Source organism: Lutra lutra, chromosome 1 (genome assembly GCF_902655055.1).
Source record: "Lutra lutra chromosome 1, mLutLut1.2, whole genome shotgun sequence".
NCBI lineage: Eukaryota > Metazoa > Chordata > Mammalia > Carnivora > Mustelidae > Lutra > Lutra lutra.
The window spans coordinates 61660881-61683700 of record NC_062278.1 but is presented as its reverse complement, the minus strand read 5'-3'; positions in this window follow the sequence as shown (position 1 = coordinate 61683700).

Here is a 22820-nt window from a genome sequence, read left to right as displayed (position 1 = left end):
GGAGCTCAGTGCAAGTGTCTGTTGCTAGGAGGCTGCATAGTCCAACAGGAGCAGTAATTAGAGCAGCCTTAGCAAGCAGGAGCCCACATTTTTGGGCCACACATAGCCTCCAACCTCACCATTCTCAGGCTATGATGTTTGTTGTATTTGTCCCTTATCATCAAAATTGGGCAAAGAAGTATTCTTTTCTATCTCCATTATGTAAGAGCAGGACTACCTTCTCCTGATGATCAAGGTCAATTAGCCTTGCTAGGATGGTGACTCCATCTCTCCTAACTGTGCCTACTGCGCCAGCACTGATACAAGTTGGCTGGCATTGACTAACTAAGACATTGTTTCCTATGTTGTGGAGAGTTCACTAGCCAAGCCATTCACTACTGCCTACTGACTCACTACTGATACTACTCAAAGTATCTCACTTGACAGGCTTTGTTCATTAGGAAGAATTCCACTCATCTCTATTTTTCAGAGACATCCCTGAGTGGACGGCACCCATGAAGTACAGCCATAGGCTACTTTTGGTTTCAACCACATGCTGATTTTACCTACTCACAGACCAAATTCAGCTTTTCTTCTCACCCCATGGTAGCCATAATTATGAGCTAAGCATGAAGTATTAGTGCAAGAGTGGTGAATGCCACAGAGGTCTGGGCCACCTACCATGCAGCTTATTATTATTGCTCTCTGGCTCTGCTCATACCTGACCCTGGTTGTACAACTTTCTTTCCTTCAGATTTATTGGAGGTCTGACAGAACTTGTGATGGGCAGCTCTGGCTGCATGGACGCTTGGTATCACATGGTCAGTTCCCCTGATTCTGCCAAGAACCAGTAGCGTACCAGGAGCTATTTTTCTAAAGGTATATACTTCTCTGCCACAGATAGCTCGCCTCACTTCTGAATCCTAGGGGTCGATTTGGGTTTTCCTGCTGAGGCTTACCATTAAATCTACAGGGCATTTTTCTTATCAATGATATTTCCTATACCATAGAGTTCCCCAGATCTGATGAACCAAAATACTACAATTCAATTATAACAAGGGCTTTAGCAGATCACATAGGGTTCCCTGGATCTGAGACAGCCCTTCAGACTTCTCCACCCTTAGGTACATGGACCAGGCCTTTATACCCACATATCAATCAAGTATGAAAAGCAGCTATCTCCAAGGAAGAGGCCCAACTTGGGAGAGGCATGGCTCTTTTCAGCTGAGGACCATGCCTGGAGAGGGACTCAGCTGAGAGCCATTGGCCATTAGCTACCAAAACCCCCACAGCTGGGAGAATTATTGTCTTCATTTTGAAAGAGGAATCTAGGCAGCAGACAATAACATCCATAATCTATACTCACCTAAATTTCCCAGATGTCTTCCATTAAAGTTCTACTAAACCAAGTCTCCCTCATCTTGAACTTCTGTGTCCTAAGATGTGTCCTAGATTTTTGGAGCCAGTGCTGGATCTTGTATTTGTGACCTATTCAACTTGTTGGTTATATCCTAGCATTGCAGCTTGCAAAGTCCCTTTGAACTGTAACTCTGTCTTCTGCCTTAGACTGGATTTGAGATTCGAATTGCCTTCAAATGGAAGAAGATATCAAAGGGAATGTGGTCAGGTTATTGGTAAAATATCAAGGCTGGCTCGAATCCTCAGAGCCAAACGATGTTTGTAGGATATGCACAGGTTCCTACCACTCTTTTGGCCATCCACAGAGACACTTGCCACTGTTGTCTAGCCCCAGGTTAGTTTTATGTCAAGGCCGGTGTGAAAATATCTGTAAAATGTTTTTTGAATCCAATACATACCATTGTTATCAGTTAGGATTTCTTTGCCCCAAATGGCAGAAAACCCTGTCTCAATTGCCTTAAGGAGCAAGTTTACTGCTACCACTTATGAAGAACTCTGAGTAGTATGAGCTTCAGGCTGGCAGACTCAGTGACTTATCAACATCATCATGGATTTAGGCTCTTTCTCTTTGTTGTCTGATTGCTGTTGCTAGGACTTCTAATACTATGTTGAACAAGAGTGGTGAGAGTAGTCATCCTTGTCGTATTCCTGATCTCAACGGGAAGGCTATGAGCTTTTTCCCATTGAGGATAATATTTGCTGTGGGTCTTTCATAGATGGATTTTATGAAGTTCAGGAATGTTCCCTCTATCCCTATACTTTGAAGCGTTTTAATCAGGAACGGATGCTGGATTTTGTCAAATGCTTTTTCTGCATTAATGGAGAGGACTGTGTGGTTCTTCTCTCTTCTCTTATTGATTTGTTCTATCACATTGATTGATTTGCGAATGTTGAACCACCCTTGCAACCCAGGGATGAATCCCACCTGGTCACGGTGGATAATCTTTTTAATGTGCTGTTGGATCCTGTTTGCTAGGATCTTGTTGAGAATCTTAGCATCCATATTCATCAGTGATATTGGTCTGAAATTCTCCCTTTTGGTGTGGTCTTTGCCTGGTTTGGGGATCAGGGTAATGGATTTAGGCTCTTTCTAGCTCACCTCTCTGCTTGCCCCGGGGTACAGGTATCTTCTGCCTTCTGAAATTTCTAGTCACACCACTTTGCTTTCACAAAGACCTATAGTAGCACCTGTTTTTGTGAAACAAAAAAATCCAAAGAGCATTTTCTCTTATACAAAAGAAGGTGAAAAGCAAAAGTAGCGCTCTGAGCTTGTGTTGCAGCTAGCCCTTAGAGAGGTTTCAGGCCCTCCGGGCAGCCAAAATGGCCACGTCCAGCTCCTTCCCTGGGAGCTCCACAGGGCATCTCAGCATCCAGCTGTCAGAGCTTTGAATGGTGTCTGGGAGCATCTGTGCTACATCTTTATTTCTTTCGTGCGTCTGTTAGCAAGGTGTGTCCTAAGGTATCAGAAAGGTCCCAAAAGATTATTTGGGGGGGGGGGGTGTTTAGGGAATGCTCAAATGTTTCTATATAAATTAATGGCAATTGCTTCTTCACTTTACTCCATGTTGGCTAATAAAAGACTTCCCAGGAATACTCCACTTTCAGATCCCGGCAGGAATCTTGTATTGGCTTTGCACAAAAGCTGGCTCCTCACTCCCTACCTCCATTAGTACAAGGTAATGATGGGGTAGTTCAGGAGTCCTGTCCTACACAACGATGTCCACCAGCAGCAGACCTACTCTCCACTTCTTCATGTCATTTCTTTGCCTGCTACCCCTCGCTGACCTCGACTTGTGTCTTTTTTTTTTTAAGATTTTATTTATTTATTTGACAGAGAAAGAGCACAAGTAGGCAGAGCAGCAGGCAGAGGGAGAAGGAGAAGCAGGCTCTCCACCCATCAGGGGTCCCCCATGTGGAGCTCCATCCCAGGACCCCGGGATCATAACCTGAGCCAAAGGCAGCCACTTGCCCCCTGCTTGTGTCCTATGAACCAGGAGTAAGTCACTGTTGCACTTTAAAATCCATCCTGGCAAAGGGAATGGAATACCGTGATTGGCTTTAGCTTATAGGAATCATCTGCCATAGAATGGATGTCAGGGATTACTGATTCACAGTTAGTAGAATCTAACCTGTTTCCATTTTTGAAAAGCCTTCGGTCTCTAGGCACTTCCTCCATTAGCTGTAATCACCAATAGATTATAATAAAGGCTCTGAGAACCCCTTTGCACTGCACAGGACTTCAATTGCCCGGCATTATGCCTCTAGCGCTAGAAACTTAAATCTATTTAGACAGGTTCCCGTTTTCTTGCTTTCTCACCCATGTGGGACTTCAATTCTCACTGCATTTCCCTTTCAGAACAGAAGGTGGTATATCCTGCTGTCCCTTTCTTTCCTCTGGCCCCAGCATCTGAAAGTGGGTTTTCATCTTCCCCAGGTCCCCTTGGGAACCAAGCTGAGTTTCATCTTCTATTTCTGTAAGAAATCCACTTCTGGTAAGCAATTAATAAGTTTTAGTGGAATTTACTCAAGATCTGAACAGATTGTGGAAGAGGGAAGGGACAGATCACCATCCTCCTGACTTTGTCCTTCCCTATGTCTTCTCCCCACCTATTTCCCAAATCTGGCCTGGGGAACCCCAGGTCTCCTCCTGTCTTTGATACCCAGACCCTGGGAATCTCCATTCCTTGCCCAGGTGGGCTAATATCAATACACTCCTTCCACACCACCTAAGAAAGATCCAATTTCCTCTGTCTTTTTGCACCTTGGAAAAGACAGAAGCAAACAAATAATAGAAAAATGTAAGAACTACGTAACTCCCGTTAACATTGCACCACCTCACTTACTCAAAGAGCAAGTTGCCCCACGTTTGTTCTCTCAACTCTAAGCAAAGCTTTCACATCCTTATAACAGTCTTTAACACTTTTTGTAAAGCTAGGTTTATTCCTGACTTTAGCCTCCTTTATTTTGTTCTTGAAGGTGCATGATAGTCTTTTGTGTTCAAGCTTATCTATAATCCCCTCTCTCTGTCTTTTGTTCGTGTACCTTTTTAAAACCTGAGCTCTGCAGAGAGCTCCCTGTACAACCACCTCTTTCTTTAGATGTCTCCCCCTTTATCTGTGGATTATTTCCTATTATATTATATAATCAGGATTTTATTGTTTAAATCTCCTCCCTCCCCCAAGTCATATTCCTTTTTAAATTCTCACATCACAGAATCACACCTGTGGTAAATACTCTTTTGAAGTGAAGAGTTAATTTGTAATGCAAATAATTACCTCTTTATTTATCTCATTTTCAAGTAGGAATTTTCATATATCAAATTTTCATAAGGACCAATTAGGGGCAAATTATTTCACACCTTTTTCCTCCTCTGTCACTTAATCTCCTTCCCCCTCCCACTGTCCTCCTGTCCTTTTCCCCTCTGGTTGTTTTCCTGCTTCCTTCCAGGATGCACGTAAGGCCCCTGGGCTTTAATACTTGCTGTTCATGTATGGAGCAAGCCTTTGTTGGTACCAGGCAAACTCACCTACCGTTGTCTCCAGAGAAGTCCATGAGTGGAGCCAAGGGAAGAAAACACTTCTAGAGGGAACTGGCTGTCTCTGTAACCCCTGACAGTTGAGGGTTTCCATTTCCTCACTGACCTGTTTCTATAAACTTCAAAGTTCACCTTTTGCTCAAAAATTCTAAAGAACAAATCTTTCCATGCCTCAGCTTCTTGGGGAGTAAAATGAAGGCATGTTCTCTGTCCTCTCTACTTTACAGAGTTACTGAGGGGGAAATCACGTGTAAGAAAATTTAGATTGGAAAGTGTGATCTATCTATAAGAGAATATCTACTAATTGTGTTTAATCATAGGTATGTTGCCTGAAAATAGCAAGGATGAGATTTTGAGTGTGAAACTGAGTAGAAATGAATTGTCTTGAGGGAAGATTTTGAGCAAGGAACATTGAGTACTGAGGGCTTTTTATTATTTTTTTTTCTCTTTTCCAATTTCTGGTTAAATTCTAGTTAGTGAGCATACAGTGCAATATTGGTTTTAGGAGTTGAATTTGGTGTTTTATCACTTACATGCAACTTCCAGTGCTCATCACAACAAGGAGCACTGAGTTTTTTAAATCAAGAATTGCCCTGTCTTCACATCTATGGGGACTAAGAAAAGGCTGAAGAAGTAGGAAATAACAAAGCTTCATGAGATAACAAAGTGATGATCCTCTTAGATGATTTATTTCACTTTTGAAAATATTATAAAGACAAAGCTGTCTAGAAGACTGAAATAGAGAGATGGGAATGGAGAGAAGGGTAAGACTTGCTCAGGATTTGCAAAGACAGGTGAAGTGAAAAAGCCAAGTTCTTGTGAGTTAAGGGAAGGTATTCTAGTAGGGTAGAAAGGGAGAGGAAGGAGAAAAATGGCTTTATCAAGTGAAAATACATTAAATATTGGTACAGAAACAAGAAAGAGCAGCTATGAGACGTGTTAGTAAGAAAGAAAGAATTCTGTGACAATTCTAGAAAAGCTGGAAAACTGGAAGGAGTAAATCCTTTCAACGAGGAAGAAAGCAAAAGCATACCTGCTAACTCTGTCCCACCTACCCCTCCATTCACACTGTTGCCTTCAGACCTTTGCCAGGTTTCAACCTGGGGCAATGTAGGAGAAATTCTAAAGTTCTTAAATTATTTATTCAATTTTGTCTAACCATAAGCAATATCATGGTGGTTGAAATCAGAATGTGTGTTTGAATTCCTGTCAAAGAAAACAAAAACATAAAGAGAACAAATAACTACTTGGTTCTTGTTGTGTTGTCCTGGTAGTTGCACAAACAATCCCACTCACTTTGTTGCCTTTGATTGCTTAAGTTCTAATATGTGCCAGTGGTTGTGCTGGGCCCCAGAGACATAATGATGAGCAATACAAATGGGATGTCTGTCTTCATGGAGCTGATAACTTGGCGGGAGAAACAGACATTAAAGATACATACACACGAGTATATAATTATCAGGTGGGGTAAATATTATAAGAGAGGGAAGGAGGCTTTCATGAGCAAGAATAATAGGGAAAACTAGCCTTCTATAGACTGAGAGGCCAGGGAAGGCCGATTTGAGGAAGTAATACATAGAGAAACCTCTAGGCTAGAAATAAGTTTTCCATGAAATGAGTCTGGGGAAGCTTGTTCATAGAAGGCAAAGAACATCCATGAAGGTCCCAGAAGGGGAAAAAAACATTTGTAAGTTCAAGCTTTAAAAGAAGCTCGTTAAAAGAAGGAAAGGTAGTGTGTCAAGAGTTGTGTTATCCAATCCAGTAGCCACTGGCCACATATGACTATTTCAATTTAAATTAATTAAAGTTAAGTAAAATTTTAGAAATCCAGTTCCTCAGCTGCATAGACACATTTTCAGTACTCGGTAACCACCTGTGGCTAGTGGTCACTCGAGAAACAGAACATATTAGAACATTTCCATCATCACAGCAAGTTCTATTGGACAGCATTGGTCGAAAGCAGATGTAGGGATTTAGAAAATACTTTAAATAATATTTATATGGAATTTTCATAACATGGGAACTTTCTTATGATAAATGAAAGTTCAAGGTTTTTTTTAAATATCAGTATACAAACCAGGACAAAGAATGATCCCAAACATATTAAAATAAATGTGTAAAGACTTATAATTTTAGTTCCAACATGTAAAAAGCTGGTAGACATTACTCCCATATTTATAACAAGAAAAAATCTGAACAAACTGAAAATCAACAATTTTTTTGGACCCATTAGAGAATTGAGGTCTCTGGGCAATGCACCACCTAGAAATTTGGCAATACAAGCAAATCCACAGCTTTTCCGATACCAGCTCACCTGGGGCAGAAGCTTCTGGAACCATAAACTGAGAGGAACTCTTCAGTGGTAATTGTAACAGATTGCTGGAGGCTGACTATGAACTAGTGTGAGAATGAGAGACTTCAAGGGGCCACGGTATTGGGAGGTCCCACACCAGCTTCTCATGATGAAGAACCAAGAAAAATTTCTTCATGTCTCTTGCAGCAGAGGGTAACTAGAACCATTTTGAAATGTGCCCAGAGTTTTCTTCATAGCAAAGACCTATATTACAGATGAAAGACTTTTTACCAGTGTCTTATACCACTTCATAGGAAGGGTCATTACCCAAATCCTTCTCTAGCCTTCCTGCCTCACCTACTAGGCAGGAAGCCGGGAGGCAGGGAGAAATAAAGAAAAAAAAAACAAAAAAGAAAAACAAGAAAAAAAAAAAAACTAAGAAACATTCTGAAAGTCACCTTAGGGATACAGCCCCACTAAAAGACTGAGATTTAACAATAATATTATAGAACATTTCCCCTCCCACACACCTTACTGCCATATCAACAGGGCCCCAGTGTAAGAACTAGATAATAGCTGAAAGAGCTCCAAGGCACAGACTCTATTTAAGAAGGAGTTCTTAAGGAAACCCAAAACAACAGTGGGAAAAAACAAGGACATGAGAATTTGAAGCTTTCAACACCTACAGCTAAAAGAAACATTAAACACAGCCCAGCTCCTAGCTAGATTAACATAAAGCCTCACACTAAAGGTCTCTTTACCTGAGTTCTTATTATCTGATACATCATTTCTGGATTTCAACAACAGGAAAAAAAAATACAAAGCATACTAGAAGGCAAGAAAGAAGTACTGTCTGAAGAAACAAGGTAAGCACCAGCTATGACAGATTTTCAAATTGTCAGTCAGGGCATTTAAAATAACTATGATTGATGTATTATAGATTCTAATGAGAAAAGTACATAAGATGCAAAAGCAGATGGGAGAAATGAAACAGAGAGATAAAAACTCAAAGAAAAATCAAAAAAGAAAGGCTAGAAATCAAAAACACAATAAGAGACAAGAAGAGTACAATTGATGAACTCATCAGTAGACTGGACATGACCAAGGAAAGAATCAGCGAGTTTAAAGATCTGTCCGTAGAAACTTCCACAACTGAAATACAAAAAGAAAGAAGAATAAAAACAAAAACAGGATGCCTGGGTGGCTCAGTCGGTTAAGTGTCCAACTTTTGATTTTGGCTCAGGTTATGATCTATCAAGCCCCTCACTGGGCTCCACAGTGAGCATGGAGCCTGGTTAAGATTCTTTCTCTCCTGCAACATGGGGGATTCGGGGGGTAGGAGAAAAATAAATGAAACAAGATGGGATCAGGAGAGAGACAAACCATAAGTGACTCTTAATCTCACAAAACAAACTGAGGGTTGCGGGGTGGGGGGGGGTGGAGGGAGAGGAGGGTGGGGTTATGGACATTGAGGAGGGTATGTGCTATGGTGAGTGCTGTGAAGTGTGTAAACCTGGTGATTCACAGACCTGCACCCCTGGGGATAAAAATACATTATATGTTTATAAAAAATAATAATAATAAATAAATAATTTAAATAAAAAAGATTCTTTCTCTCCCTTTCCCTCAGTACACACCCCTCCCTTTCTAAAAAAGAAAGAAAGAAAGAGAGAGAGAGAGAAAGAATGAACCTAGAGTATTTACCAACTGTGGGACAATTTCAAAAGGTATAACATATTGTAGTGAGAATACCAGAAGGAAAAGGAAGATAAATTGAGCTAAAGAAATATTTGAAATAATAATGGACAAGAATTGCCGAAAATTCATGACAGACATCAAAACACAGATCCAGAAAGCTCAGAGAACATCAAACAGGATAAATATTTTTTAAATAATAAATAAAAATAAAAGCTACACCTAGGAATATCATATTCAAACTACAGGAAACCAAAAACAAAGAGGGAGGAAAAAAGCCTTGAAAGAAGCTAGAGGAAAAATGTGGGAGGCCACGGTAAGGCTTGAGACGAGAACCAAACCAGGCCCTGACTTGTGCCTCCTTTAAAGGCTGAATAGCCGAACAAAAGGCTTAGGTCGATAAAGTCGAGTAGCACTGAGAAAGGGTCTGTGCTATGTGTTGCGTGCTCGCCTACGTGACTTCCCACACGTTTGCTAGTCAGATAGAAATGATTTGGTTGGGGTCATGAATTCTTGGCTGGTCTTTGCTGTCCTTGCACGGGCTATACACTACACCGTTGTAAGACCGTGCTGTGCTTACATAAACTATGTCTTGAGTGGCCTTGAAGTCAGTACATCTGGAGCTGGAGGGTCTGCTATTGGTGCTTGGGAAATAGATAATGGGAAAGCTTGAAGGATTTTCTGTGCATGTTGCAAACTCTTTAGTAATCAGCTAAAAATAGATACTTTCTTTGATTGTTTCTGTTAGCTATATAATGCCTTGCTGCCTTGAATAAACTCGGCACTATTGGACATCCTCCTTGGTGCTCCTCCTGCCCTCATCTCTTTGTCTCTTAATTTCTTTTCACCATCCTCTTACCCTCATGTTCCTGGTCGATTTGTCGCGCCAGCTGCGACAGAAAAAAACCAACTTAACCTGTAGAGAACAAGGATAAGAATTACAACAAACTTCTCTTCAAAAACCAAGTATGCAATAAGAGAATAGAATGGAAAAATTGAAGTGCTGAAAGAAAAAATGTACCTTTATCTGGATCAAATATTCATGATAAGAAGCAACCCATAAAAATTAAAAACAAAATGAAATAAATGAATCTGTGAAGAGAGTTAATTTAATCAGAGAGAGGAGTCATTTCAAGTGACTTCAAAATCACAGTAATTTGTACCTCTCTCTCTCTCTCTTTTTTAAAGATTTTATTTATTTGTTTGACAGAGAGATGGAGAGGGCACAAACAGGCAGAGTGGCAGGCAGAGGGAGAGGGAGAAGCAGGCTCTCCACCAAGCAGGGAGCCCAATGCGGGGCTCGATCCTAGGACCTGGGGATCATAACCTGAGCCGAAGGCAGACACTTAAAGACTGAGCCACCAAGGCACCCCTGACTGTTCTTCTCTAAGACATGTATGTCTCCAAGAGCATGAAGAATTTATAAAGAATCTTAAGATTATTATGAGCTATTACTTGTCAGTAATAAGCTAAAGTTGTCATTCTGACATTATTACATATGTCTGTGTATAGATGAAGCAAAATAAGTATTTAGACTGCTGTCATTAGGACCTAAGCTTTTAGTATTAAGGGGTACAAATAGAAAATATGAAACTTCTATAAAAACTCCATAATCTAAGTTTGGACCCTGAATTCATTGTGTATTTTCCCTTTTAAAAAATGTGTATTTCCTTTCTCTTCCCACTAAAGAACTTAGAAGCAATGACCATAAATTTAGCAATAAGTACTCCTAGAATCCAGACCATAGCCTCTGAAAAAGTACTTTCCAATAAAAGGAATCAGAACTTGTTTGGAATGCACCTCAATGTTCATAGCAGCAGTGTCCACAATAGCCAAAATGTGGAAAGGGCCAAGATACCCTTCAACAGATGAATGGGTAAAGAAGATGTGGTCCATATGCATCATGAAATATTATGCAGCCATCAGAAAGGATGAATACCCAAGTTTTGCATCAATTTAGATGGGACTAGAGGATATTATGCTGAGTGAAATAAGTCAAACAGGGAAAGTCAATTATCATATGGTTTCACTTATGTGTGGAACATAAGAAATAACATGGAGGACATTAGGAGAAGGGAATTAGGAGAAAGGAGAAATCAGGGTGGGAGAGAAACCATGAGAGATTATGGACTCCAGGAAACAAATGGAGAATTTTAGAAGGGAAGGGGATGTTGGGATGGGTAAGCCTGTTGATGGGTATTAAGGAGGGCACAGATTGCATGGAGCACTGGGTGTTATACACAAACAATAAATCATGGAACCCTACATCAAAAATTAATGATGTACTGTGTGATGATTAACATAACACAATTTTTTTTAAAAAAGGAAAATAATTAATTCCCACTTGGGGGCAGGAAATTTAAAATGTGATCCTGGAATGTCTTATTATACCAAAAAGAAAAATATCTAAAAAGACTGAGGTTGGGTCAGAATCAGAAGCCTACAGAATAGTCCCTCTGCTGACCAAAGTGGAAACAATCTGAGCATCAAAAAAGATAACTAGAATGGCTTTTAAAACACTAAACAGTTAAAATCCATAAGTTCATTGTAATACTTAAAATGTTAAGTTTTTTTCAAATCCTCATTGGTCACTTTTAGAGGATGCCAAAGAACCAACCCATTGTTTTTGACAACTCGTAAACACAGGAAAGAATCATTCATCCCATATAATTCGAACTTCACTATAACCGAATCCTTGATGAAGGCAAGTTTGTTTTTTTTTATATATAGAAATAGTCTTACTAATAAAGGCAGAAAGAATGACAGACTGTCTTAATCAACTCAGGCTATTATATCAGAATATTATATTCTGGGTGGCTTGAACAACAAACACTGATTTCTCACAGTTCTGGAGGCCAGTGATGCCTGCAGTTTTGGGTCCTGGTGAGAGCCTTCTTTCCAGTTTGTAGATGGCCACCTTCTTGCTGTATCCTCACAGGGTGAAGAGAGAGAGCTAATTTTCTGGTTTCTTCTTCTAAGGACACTAACCCCATCATTAGGATTCTATTGTGATTTCATCCAAACCTAATTATCTTCCAAAGACCCCACCTCCAAATACCATCACATTGAGGTTAGGGTTTAACAAGAATTTGGGGGGGACGCCTGGGTGGTTCCATCAGTTAACCATCTGCCTTCAGCTCAGGTCATGACCCCAGGGTCCTGGGATGGAGCCCCACATTGGGCTCCTTGCTCAGCAGAGAGCCTGCTTCTCCCTCTGGCTGCTGCTCCCCTGTTTGTTTTTCCCAAAATAAGAATTTGGAGAAGAACACAAGCATTCAGTCCATAGCACCCTCTAATGCAAGAGTGGATCTGGGCAATGATCATTAGTGGCTGCTCAAAGCACCAGGTGAAAAGCTAATAGAATACTAGACAGAGAGAGATCATGGAATGCTGGGACTACAGATCAATCTTTGACAGCACAAAAACGAAACAACCATTATGTGCCTCCACATGGAAGAACATACCACCACCTATGAAATCATCTAGCCAACAACAACAACAACAACAAAATCAAACCTGAAACTGATCAAGCCTCTTGATCAGGACTATCCAATAGAAATAGAATGTAAGCCACGTAGATAATTAAAATTTTTCTTTAATATTTTATTTATTTATTTGACAGACAGAGATCACAAGTAGGCAGAGAGGCAGGCAGAGAGAGAGGAGGAAGCAGGCTCCCTGCTGAGCAGAGAGCCTGATGCGGGGCTCGATCCCAGGACCCTGGGATCATGACCTGAGCCGAAGGCAGAGGTTCAACCCCCCGAGCCACCCAGGCGCCCCAGATAATTAAAAATTTTCTACTAGCCACATCTAAAATGTAAAAATAAATAGGTGAGATTAATTTTAATACTATATTTTAGTTATCACAATATATAAAAGTACTATTATTGAAACACATTATCAATGTAAAATCATTAACGTTTAGCATCTTTTTATGGGTTAAGTTTCTAGCATCCATTGTATATTTTATACTTTCATGTCACAATTTTGACTAGCCACATTTCAAGCACTCAGTAGCTGCACAGAAGCTGATTCAAACAAGAAAACTGTAAAAAATTTTGAGGTGATGGAGGAAATTTTAATACTGTCTGGGTATTTGGTTGTAGTAATGTATTATGAATGTTTAAACGAAATAATAGTACTGTGTTTACATTTTTTAAAAAAGAGTCCTTATCTTTTAAAGATACTTATAGAAATATTTACAACTGAATTTATAAAATGTCTGAGATTTGTTTCAAAATAATCCAGGTGGGAGTAAGGGGAAGGGATGAGAGTGGACACGAGCTGATTGACCACTATTAAGAAAATGGCACCCGTTCGCTGTTTAACGTTACCATCAAAGAACGGAGAAGGTTTTGTTTACGGAACCCACTGCAAAAGAGATAATGAAGATAGATTCGGCTGTTGATACATTAATCACTTCTGACTCCAAGAGTGGCATGACATTGGCTGGAATGCCTCCCCTGGCTTGGAAGGAGACACCCAGTTGTGGCACTATCTCCCCTGTGTTCCCTCTGCCACCAGTGCTGAAGTGGGGGAAAAAAAGACTGTGGGTCTAAATCTGCTCGATTATGTGAAGAAAATGGAATTTCAACTGCTTTCTGGGAAGGAAACAAATGTTTCAAATCCAGCGTGAACCAGTGTTTCTCTGGGAGAAGCTCACAGGAAGGAGAGAGTCCATGGCCGCCAGAGGAAGTTAAATCTCAGAGGGAGGACACTGGAACTACTACCTAGCCATCCCCTCATGGAGCATCATCTTCCTCCAGGGCTTAACTTTGGAGGTTGTGGGTGGTTGGTTTTGTTGTTGTTGTTGTTGTTGTTGTTGTTTTAATCAAAAAAGGCAATGCTCCTTTCTTTTGTATCACTGACACTGCCTGCCTCATCTGTCAGCCAATTTTGGTTGAATGAGTCTGTGATGAGTAACAGAATGATAATCGGAGGCAATGGCATTGTGGGGAGAACACAAGGCAGATCTGGGAGGAATTCTCAGACCACTTTATTAGTGGCCTGGAATCTTCTTCCCTTGGTAAAACCCTATACATCCTTTCTTAAGTTGCCAAGTCAACTATGCTCGCTATGACACCCGTAAGTAGATTCGCCAACTACACGTTCTTATTTTGGCTCGAAAAGAAACTTGCCCACTTTCATACCATGGTGCTTTGACTACCCCACCAGTAATGTGGGTACTGTGCCATTCTGCAATGAAGTGTTTATTTTCTCTAGTAAGCTGTGACTCCAAATGCAAAAAACCCTGATGTTTTCGCCTTTATATCTCCACCATCGAGCAAACATGGGATTATAAGCAGGCAACACATGTTTGTTGAATGAAGCGATCATTCATCAGTGGGTATCGCTGAGCACCTAACAGGTTAATACCATGAAATGGCAGCTTTTTTGCTTTCTGAATCTCCAAAAGAACACTCCAAAGGTGGCTACGTGGCTAGGATCTCGTTATGGACTTCAAAATCACACAAGAAAAGCAGCGGCACGGTACTTTGCAGTCACTTCAACTCATAAGCCCACGCCCTTTAAAAACTCATAACCAGGGGCACCTGGGTGGCTCAGTCAGTTAAGCATCTGACTTCGGCTCGGATCATGATCCCAGAGTCCTGAAATGGAGCCTTACATCGGGCTCCCTGCTCATCGGGGAGTCTGCTTTCTCCCTCTCCCTCTGCTGCTCTCTCTCTCTCTTTCTCTTTCTCTGTCAAGTAAATAAATAAAACTAATAACCAGAATTACCTAGCTTGACCATCTCATTGCATAAAGATTGAAATGGCCCTCTGTTAGTTTCTATGGAACAAGGATTGAAATGGTCCTCTGTTAGTTTCTAAAATTTAAAGCATGTACACAGTGTTATCATTGTAAGTACTCACTGATACGCTTTCTGGTCTGAACTCCTTTCCCAAACTGGATTTCCAGATGTTGCTCCAAAAAGGTTTTGACAAATTGCAGGGTCATTAGAAAAGGTCTCTACTCCCATGATGATCTTCTTAGACATCAAGGTTAAATGACGTTTTTCAAAATTTAGTTTAAAAAAAAAAAATCAGTGGCGTGGCTACATAGGAACACACTTATTTATTTTTTTAAAAGATTTTATTTTCAAGTAATCTCTATATCCGACATGGGGCTCAAATTCACACCCCCAAGATCAAGAGTCACATGTTCCCCTGACTGAGCCAGTCAAATGCCCTGAAACATGTTTATTAAGAGTAGGCAGGTTATATTATCTTGCCGCCCTTTGCAGAGACTTATCCTGGGCCCAAGGACCAGTAGTAAGCAAGGAGGGGGTGAGGGTAGAAATAATAGCACAGGCTTCAGAACCAGATATTCCCCAAATCAAAGTAATTTTAAGCAGCCATTTCACTGTTTCAACCTGTTTCCTCAAATATAAAATGGGAATGATTATACCTTTTGGAGGGATTCTGGATTTGCTGGGAGCCTTACCATGAACACTGCACAGACTGAATTAGTGTGAGTGCCCCAACCACCAGCTCAGAGGTGAACTCAGCTCACTGACTTGGCCCATAGTTCTGTTCTTTTGATGATGAATAGTAAAAATCTAACATTTTGTTTTTCTTTATCAACTCATATTGTCATCTAGTGGTTCTCCACATTTTCTCATCTCTTAGGAAAGTTTTATAATCTTCTGTAGTTGGGATATGATTTAGTAGACTACACGAGCAAAGCAAACTTTCTGATTCTGTAGAACACATTTTGGGAGTTTGCTCATGGTCTGAAAGTTCCAAGAAGGCAAGTGCTCTCTGTGAGCTGTTTGGCATAGAATCCCAAGTATCGAGAGTGCCTGACACATATTTGGAAGTGGATAGCTTTTTCTTGACTGGATGCAAGAATGAATACGGGGTATTAAAGAGAATTGGAGTGAGGAAGATGTATGTGACCGAGCAATATCCCTGGTGACAAAATATGGGAAGTCCCAGATCAAGATGTGGATTTTTATGTACTGACTGTCTAGACTAAATTCCATAGGCCATTAAGGACCCATGAGAAAAAGATAGGATCATCTGTTGGGGCCCTAGAAGAGGAGCGCCACTGTTCTGTCCTTCCCCTCTCCTGAGACAAACCAGCATTCCACAAAAATCGGTGGGCCTTTTATTATTATGGGAGGGGGCGTAGGAGATTATAAATGGCATCCTACATTGGAAAGGGCTTGAGACATCTTTGCTAACTTCCATGATGCCCACAATCATAATGAGGTCAATGAAGTCTTTTTTTTTTTTTTAGATGTTCTTTATTTATTTGACAGACAGAGATCACAAGTAGGCAGAGAGGCAGGCAGAGAGAGAGAGAGGAGGAAGCAGGCTCCCTGCAGAGCAGAGAGCCCGATGTGGGGCTCGATACCAGGACCCTGGGATCATGACCTGAGCCAAAGGCAGAGGCTTAACCCACCACCCAGGAGCCCCAATGAAGTCTTTTAAGAATGTATCTACAAACAAAATAATCCCTGAAAGGAATCCATTCAGAAGCACCCCCCACCCTGCAGCCAAGCTGACAGACAAAACTCACAGGTATCTGCCTGGGCCCTAATTCTTTGTTTTTCTAGGTCACGGGGCCCTACATTCTCAGAGAATAGACCACAACTACAAAATATATTCTTCTCGAGCCTGACCACAACCCTCATCCTGGAAGAGTGCCAAACAGAGCCCCCTTGAAAAACCTGCCACCTCCTGCTCTACCTGGCCAAGAGTTGACCCCCCTCCCCACAGCCCCCATGAACATAGCTGTAACCCTCTCACATCCTTCCAAACTCCTTAAAAGGCTCAGCTGGACAGAAACTCACTGACATTTCTCTAGATGTCGGGCTCCTCTCCTCCCTTGGAGAGAGAATGAACTGTGTCCTGCTTGCCGCTCCCCTCTTCGTGCAATCCTGTGCCCCCCACATCACCGGCCACACTAACAACCTCTGTGTTGAAGAATCACCATTATCCCAGCCGCTGGGAAGGCTAGAGCCACTGCCTGAGTGTTGAAATAATATCACTCAGGATTCTTCTCCCCAGGAGCAGAGTCCGTAGGAGACAGAGAGATGATAGATAGGAGGGGGAGATTTAGTATAGGGATTGGCTCACACGATTACAGAGACCAAGAAGTCCCAAGATCTTATCTGTCATCTGCAAGCTGGAGGCCTGGAGAAGCTGAGGACCAGGGGAGCCAATGGTATGAGTCCTAATCCACATCTGAAGGCTCAAGAACTAGGAGCACTGGTCCATCAAAGATAGATGTCCCAGCTCTGGCAAAAAAGCCAATTTACCCTTCTTCCACCTTTCGGTTTTATTCAGGCCCTCGACAGATTGGATGAAGCCCACTGAACTGGTGATAGCCTCTTCTTTATTCAGTCGACTGACTCAAATGCTAATTTTTTCCTGGAACACCCTGACGGACATGGCCAGAAATAACGTGTTACCAACTTTCTGGGCATCCCTTAGCCCAGTCCAGTTAACATATAAAATTAAGCACCATCAGCATGTTGTCTATGATGTAGGAGCTGTAGAATACTGAGGCCGCATCCAAGCAGAACAAGAGAGGGATGGGGAGAAGGGCTGTGGCTGAGAAAGGAAGCCTTGCCTCTCATTTCCTGTTGGACCTCGGGTCAGGCACACTATCTTTCTGAGCCCCAGTCCCACCTCTGTAAACTGAGGGAGTTGAATAAATGATCTGTAACATTCCTTCCAGTCCTAAAATTTTATTCTCTGTGTCACCAAAGAATTCTCTTTCTGAAAAGGAGAAAGGCTAAGCTAATTTCCGCCCCTGCCTTCTACAATGTACATGTCCTTTTGCTTTTCATTTAAATGTAAATATATGAGCCTTTGACCAAAATAAAATTATGATCTCTGGGTCACTCCTCAGCCCCTCTCATTATTAAAATGCTGCGGCAGATTTCTGGGAACAAAAAAGGGAAAAGAAAAACAGTTACTAAGTCATCCTGACTTACCTCTCCTGGAGGGCCAGGGAGTCATTATGGCAGCGGTAGCCCAGAGGACAACCAGGAGAGGTGATGGATCACAGGAGAAAGTTTGGTTTGGCACAGGCCTGCACCTGCCTCTGGCCTTTGTTTCTGAAGGAGGCAGATGCTCTGTATAAGAGAAACACGATTTGGGGAGGTCAGGGAGTGAAATGGAAAAATGCTGGGCGTCGGAGTCGTCGTAGCCAGTTCAAATAAAGCAAGTCACTTCACCTCTCTGGGTCAGTTTCTTCTCTGTAAATGGGAGAATATTAACTTCGCCGGTCCTCCATGAACAGTAAAGAAGGTAATAGGCTAAAACACAGGAATTATTGAACAAACTGTAATGCAAAGCAGAATGGGACAAGCAATATGTTAAGGCAGAGGAGCAGAAGCCACACCACAGACATGTGATGGGAAGGAAACTACTTACATGCTCCCCCTTTCATTATTTCAGCGGTCCCAGATGTTGCAATCTAGGGCAGGGGGTAGGATGCACAGAGGGAAAATATTCCTCCATGAGGAATTATCTTTTCCTTACAGAGCTGGTAGCCTGGGTGGGAGATGAGGCTCACAGAACTGAAGACCTGAGCAAATCAAATGCCTAGATAGGTACCTTGATGAACCGAGAAAACCAGAACAGAAGCCTCTCCTCTCTCAATCCTGAGAGTCTAGGAGTCTAGAAAAGCAAGTTTTTATGGGCGATTTGGCTCTAAGATCATAACAAGCCTAGGAATTCATCAGCCAGCCCGCCCTTGCCCTGGATGGCACTGGGGAGCCATTGGAGGTTTTGAGTCAAGGAGTATCCTGTGGAAGATAATATTTATGACAGCTTAGCCTAGTAACAGTGAATACTAAAGGTAAATCAGGAAGGGAGGGTGGGGGAGGTCGGAAAGGGGTCGAGGAGGGCAGGACAGGTGGTAATCGGCGTTGAATCCTTTGAGCCAGTCATCAAGTCTTGTTGATCTCTCTCTCTTGAAATCTCATCTTCATCCCTTCTCTGCATCCAAGAAGTAAGTTTTCCAGCTGGACTGACTGGAAGACAGACGCCACTGACAGAGGTAAGGAAGTTGAAGTTGAAAACCAGTGTGACTGACAAAGGAGAATAAATCTGGCTTTTGACACTTGGGATTTGGGGTAATAGTGAACGTTCTAGTGAAAAAGTGAAGTTGAACTGACTTTTTCAACATGACTAGAAGCAACTTTTCTACTCAAACAACATGAAATTGGAGAGTCAAACCAAAATCAGATATAGGGTAAAAAAAGAAAAAACTGAACATACTCTGTCACTGTCTTTTTTTCTCTTTTGATGTGTAAATTACCATGTGGGGGAACTGAGTATATTTGCATAGCTTGTATTTTCTTCAGCATGGGGAATGATAAACGGAATTATGATGGAAATGTTATATAAGACTGTTAAACCAAAATAAAAATAAGTAAGTAGGGAATGCAAAATGCTGGATGATGGGGGTAATATTTTAACTTTTGAGGGGCATGATTTGAAAAGTTCTTACATCTCTTATGTCACTAGATCCTATAAATGGATTTATGACTAATATAAGTGATACCAAGACGGGGATAAGCATTATTTCAACTTTGAAAAGAAGAAAATTTTTTAGAGGGGAAATGATCTTCCCATTCCATCCATAAGAACTAGAGGAAAACTTCACCAGACCACTGGGCTTATGATGTTCAGTCTAGGGGGCTAATGTCGCCTAATTTCTTCACTCAAAAGGACTCCTGAAGATGCTTGCCCTGTTCTCAATTATTGGAGGATCCCTTCCACACCACCCCCCTCACCTTTTGGGATCTGTCCCCTTTTATCTCCTCCCTCTCATGACTTATTGGTAGCAGCTCTAAAGCAGTAGTTATGAAAGGGTTAGGAAATTTTTATTTGAAGCAGAGATGAGTATGTGGCTTGGGAGGGAAGGGAAAAGGACTAAATAAAAGGAAGTGAGTCTAAGCTGTTAGCAAAGAGAAGACCATTAATAGCAACATCTTGATTTCATTAGGAGGCGAGCTGAAGCCATCAGAAGCAGGCAGGGAACTAGGTGATAATAAGAGAAAATGTGTTTCTCAGACAAAGGAGCAGACCACAGGGGACAGAGGCTCAGGGAAGGAGGCGACCATTAGGGAGAGTGTGCAGAGAGGACGTGCTAATCCCTTGAATTGTACCAGCGGAAGCTCGGGGGCCGTTTGAACTTCTTGGCAGCTTCAGCCTGGTCTCAAAGTGCATCGTGAGGAATGAGAACAAAAGAAAAGTTCACTCTGAGTTCCTCTTGTCAAAGCAGGGGAAATTGCTTTGAGGCCAGCCCTAGGAGATGCTAATGGGTAGAAAGCAAACCAAGTAAAAGAAGAAAAAAGAAATGTGCCAGGTCACTGGGAGCCTGCAAAGCATCGAGCGAGATAAAGCCACTACTGACAAGACATTCAGCCCTGGTCCCACCATGCACTGCTGTGCGAGTCACTTCTAACCAGCGCTCAGCTGGCTACAATCCGCAGAGAAGGCCTCAGCTGCTCCGAGAATATCCGTTCACTTGACGCACCGTAATTGAGCTCTCACCGTGTCAGGCCAGGCCTATTGCTGTTAATGCTGGAAGGTGCGATGGGAGCCCTTATGTCCTGGTACCAACCGGTTTTGTGAGTCAGAAAGGATCACTGGAAAGTGAGTACTGGGAAAGCTCTGCTGGCCCTGGAAGGGCACAGCTCAGCAGAAGACGCGGGAAGCGTAGGAGAGCCAGAGTGGTAACTGGGAAAAAACATGCATCTGTTTAAAGTCCTGGAGAGCAAAGACCCACTGACTGCTGGGCTTCCTTCTCCAGGCCTAGCGGCTCTCATCCATAAAATTGGCTGAACAGGACGATGCATTCCTTCCCTTTGAGCAGATTTAAAATGGAGCTGGGAGTTCTCTGGGGATCCGTGCCATGGGGTTGGGACAACGTAGGGATCTCTTAATGCGGGAATCTGTAATCAGCACAGGAGCTAGAAACCAGAGGTGCTTTTTCTGTATGTTTTGATGAGTCACTGAGAAAATTTTAAATGCTAAAGATGTCACAAAGCTTTCCCTCCCAATTCTAAACCTGAGGCTTCCCGCTCGGAGCACCTAGGTTTTATTTGGCTAGCAGAGGGTTTTTTGGTTTTTGGTTTTTTTTCTTTTTTTCTTTTTTCTTTTTAATGGAACCAGCGTTTACAAATTGTGAGATTTCTGAAAATCCAGATTTGGGGCTTTGCCGAGAGACCGGAAGCTCTGACGGCTCTGGCCCCACAGCAGCGAGTGGCGAGAGGTGGGGAGCGGCTGTCCCATTTAGATGAGGCACTTGCTCTCCGGTTGGAGCATCTCTAGCACTCATCATGGTGACCATATAATTTGTCATCCAAACTATGGCACTTTTGAAAGTGCTCTTTTTAATTATGCCTGGATGCACAGACACAAACCAGGGCCATTGTGGGAAAGGAGGATACATGGTTACTCTAATTCACGTTGCTTGCCCTGGGCTTTTCTGTTTTGCATACTATTATTTGGGTTGTGTGGTCATAAGTCAGGGACTCCCCTGAGAAGGATGGGAGAGAAAAGGTGTAAAGTGAGGCTGAGACCTGAACGTTGAAGAACAGGGAAAGAAACAAAAAGGAATATTAAAATGAATGCCAATTACACAAAACCTTCAGGTAAAGGCAGAGCCTGGCTAGTGGCTGGCTCAGCGTGTAAATTTGACCTTCCCAGCTCCCTGCCCTCCACAGCACTGTCAGTTTTAATAAGCTGTAATCCCACAGCTCCGAGAGAGACTAATCAAACTGCAGAGAGCAGCCTGTTCCTAATCAGGAAGGCACAGGATCATCATTTAACTCTGTGGTTCCTCAGTGAGCTCCAAGCTGCCTCGACAGGAAAAACAAATTCCTGGATAAGATAGTTGCTTACACACTCGATTCTTGACCTTTTGATGGTCTTTGTTTGAAATTTTTATTAAAATGCTTTAATTACCCAAGTATTTGGCTAAAAAACATTTTCGAAGATTCTTTTCACTTTGTTCCCAGAGAAGACTAGAGTGGTGCTCCCCTAAGGCATTTAGGAGACCTCAGACTCCCAGATTCCGAGTCCGCTTGAACTGACTGCAGACCCCAGCCCTTTGGACACCATTCAGGGTGTGATTGTAGTTCCAAGACTTGGGGCGGGAGGAAGTGGGGGATGTGGAATGGCACCTGCGGGGGCCAGCATGGGACCGTGGGCGACACATGCCAGTGCCGGCCCTTCCCCATGGCGGGAGTAGGAGCCAGGCCACACTGCACTGAGGCTCTAGAAGCCTCCAGCACCTCCGGGCCTCATGGCCTTTCTAGTTCTCTCCCTTCTTTTAGCCCCTTCAACCCAGGAGCAAGTCACAAGAGGCTACTCAATGCAATGCTCAACCACAGAATCTTAGATGCAGCTGAAGTTTAACTTAGGAGCTAACTAGTGTTAGGTCCTTAGGCAAACTACTGAACCTTCCAGAAATTCCTGGTAGGCCCTCAGGCAGGCTACTCAGCCTTCCTGAAACCCAGTTCTTAACACAGGAATAATATCAACACCTTAGAACGGCACTCTGAGGGTCAACGAGATATATAAGGAGAGCATTTACTAAGGTGCCCAGTATGTTAAAAATCCTCTCAATAGGTTATGATTATTATTATTTTTATTATGTGCTAGCATGGCCTTAAGGTCCCTAATTGTATAATTTAAAGAGACAGATACATTGCTAAATCTCCTTGGATTTTGCATTTAGTATGAGTGCACTTAAAACAATGACCACAGATGAAATAAATGTAGAAAAAAATTCTTTTCCAATGGAGAACATTTCTAGTATCATGGAAATTTAATAGTTTGCTTAATAGACTCACTACTATTTACAGGAAACAAGACAGTATATTTTTTTAATTAAAAATATTTATTGGCTATTGACTTTAACAGACTT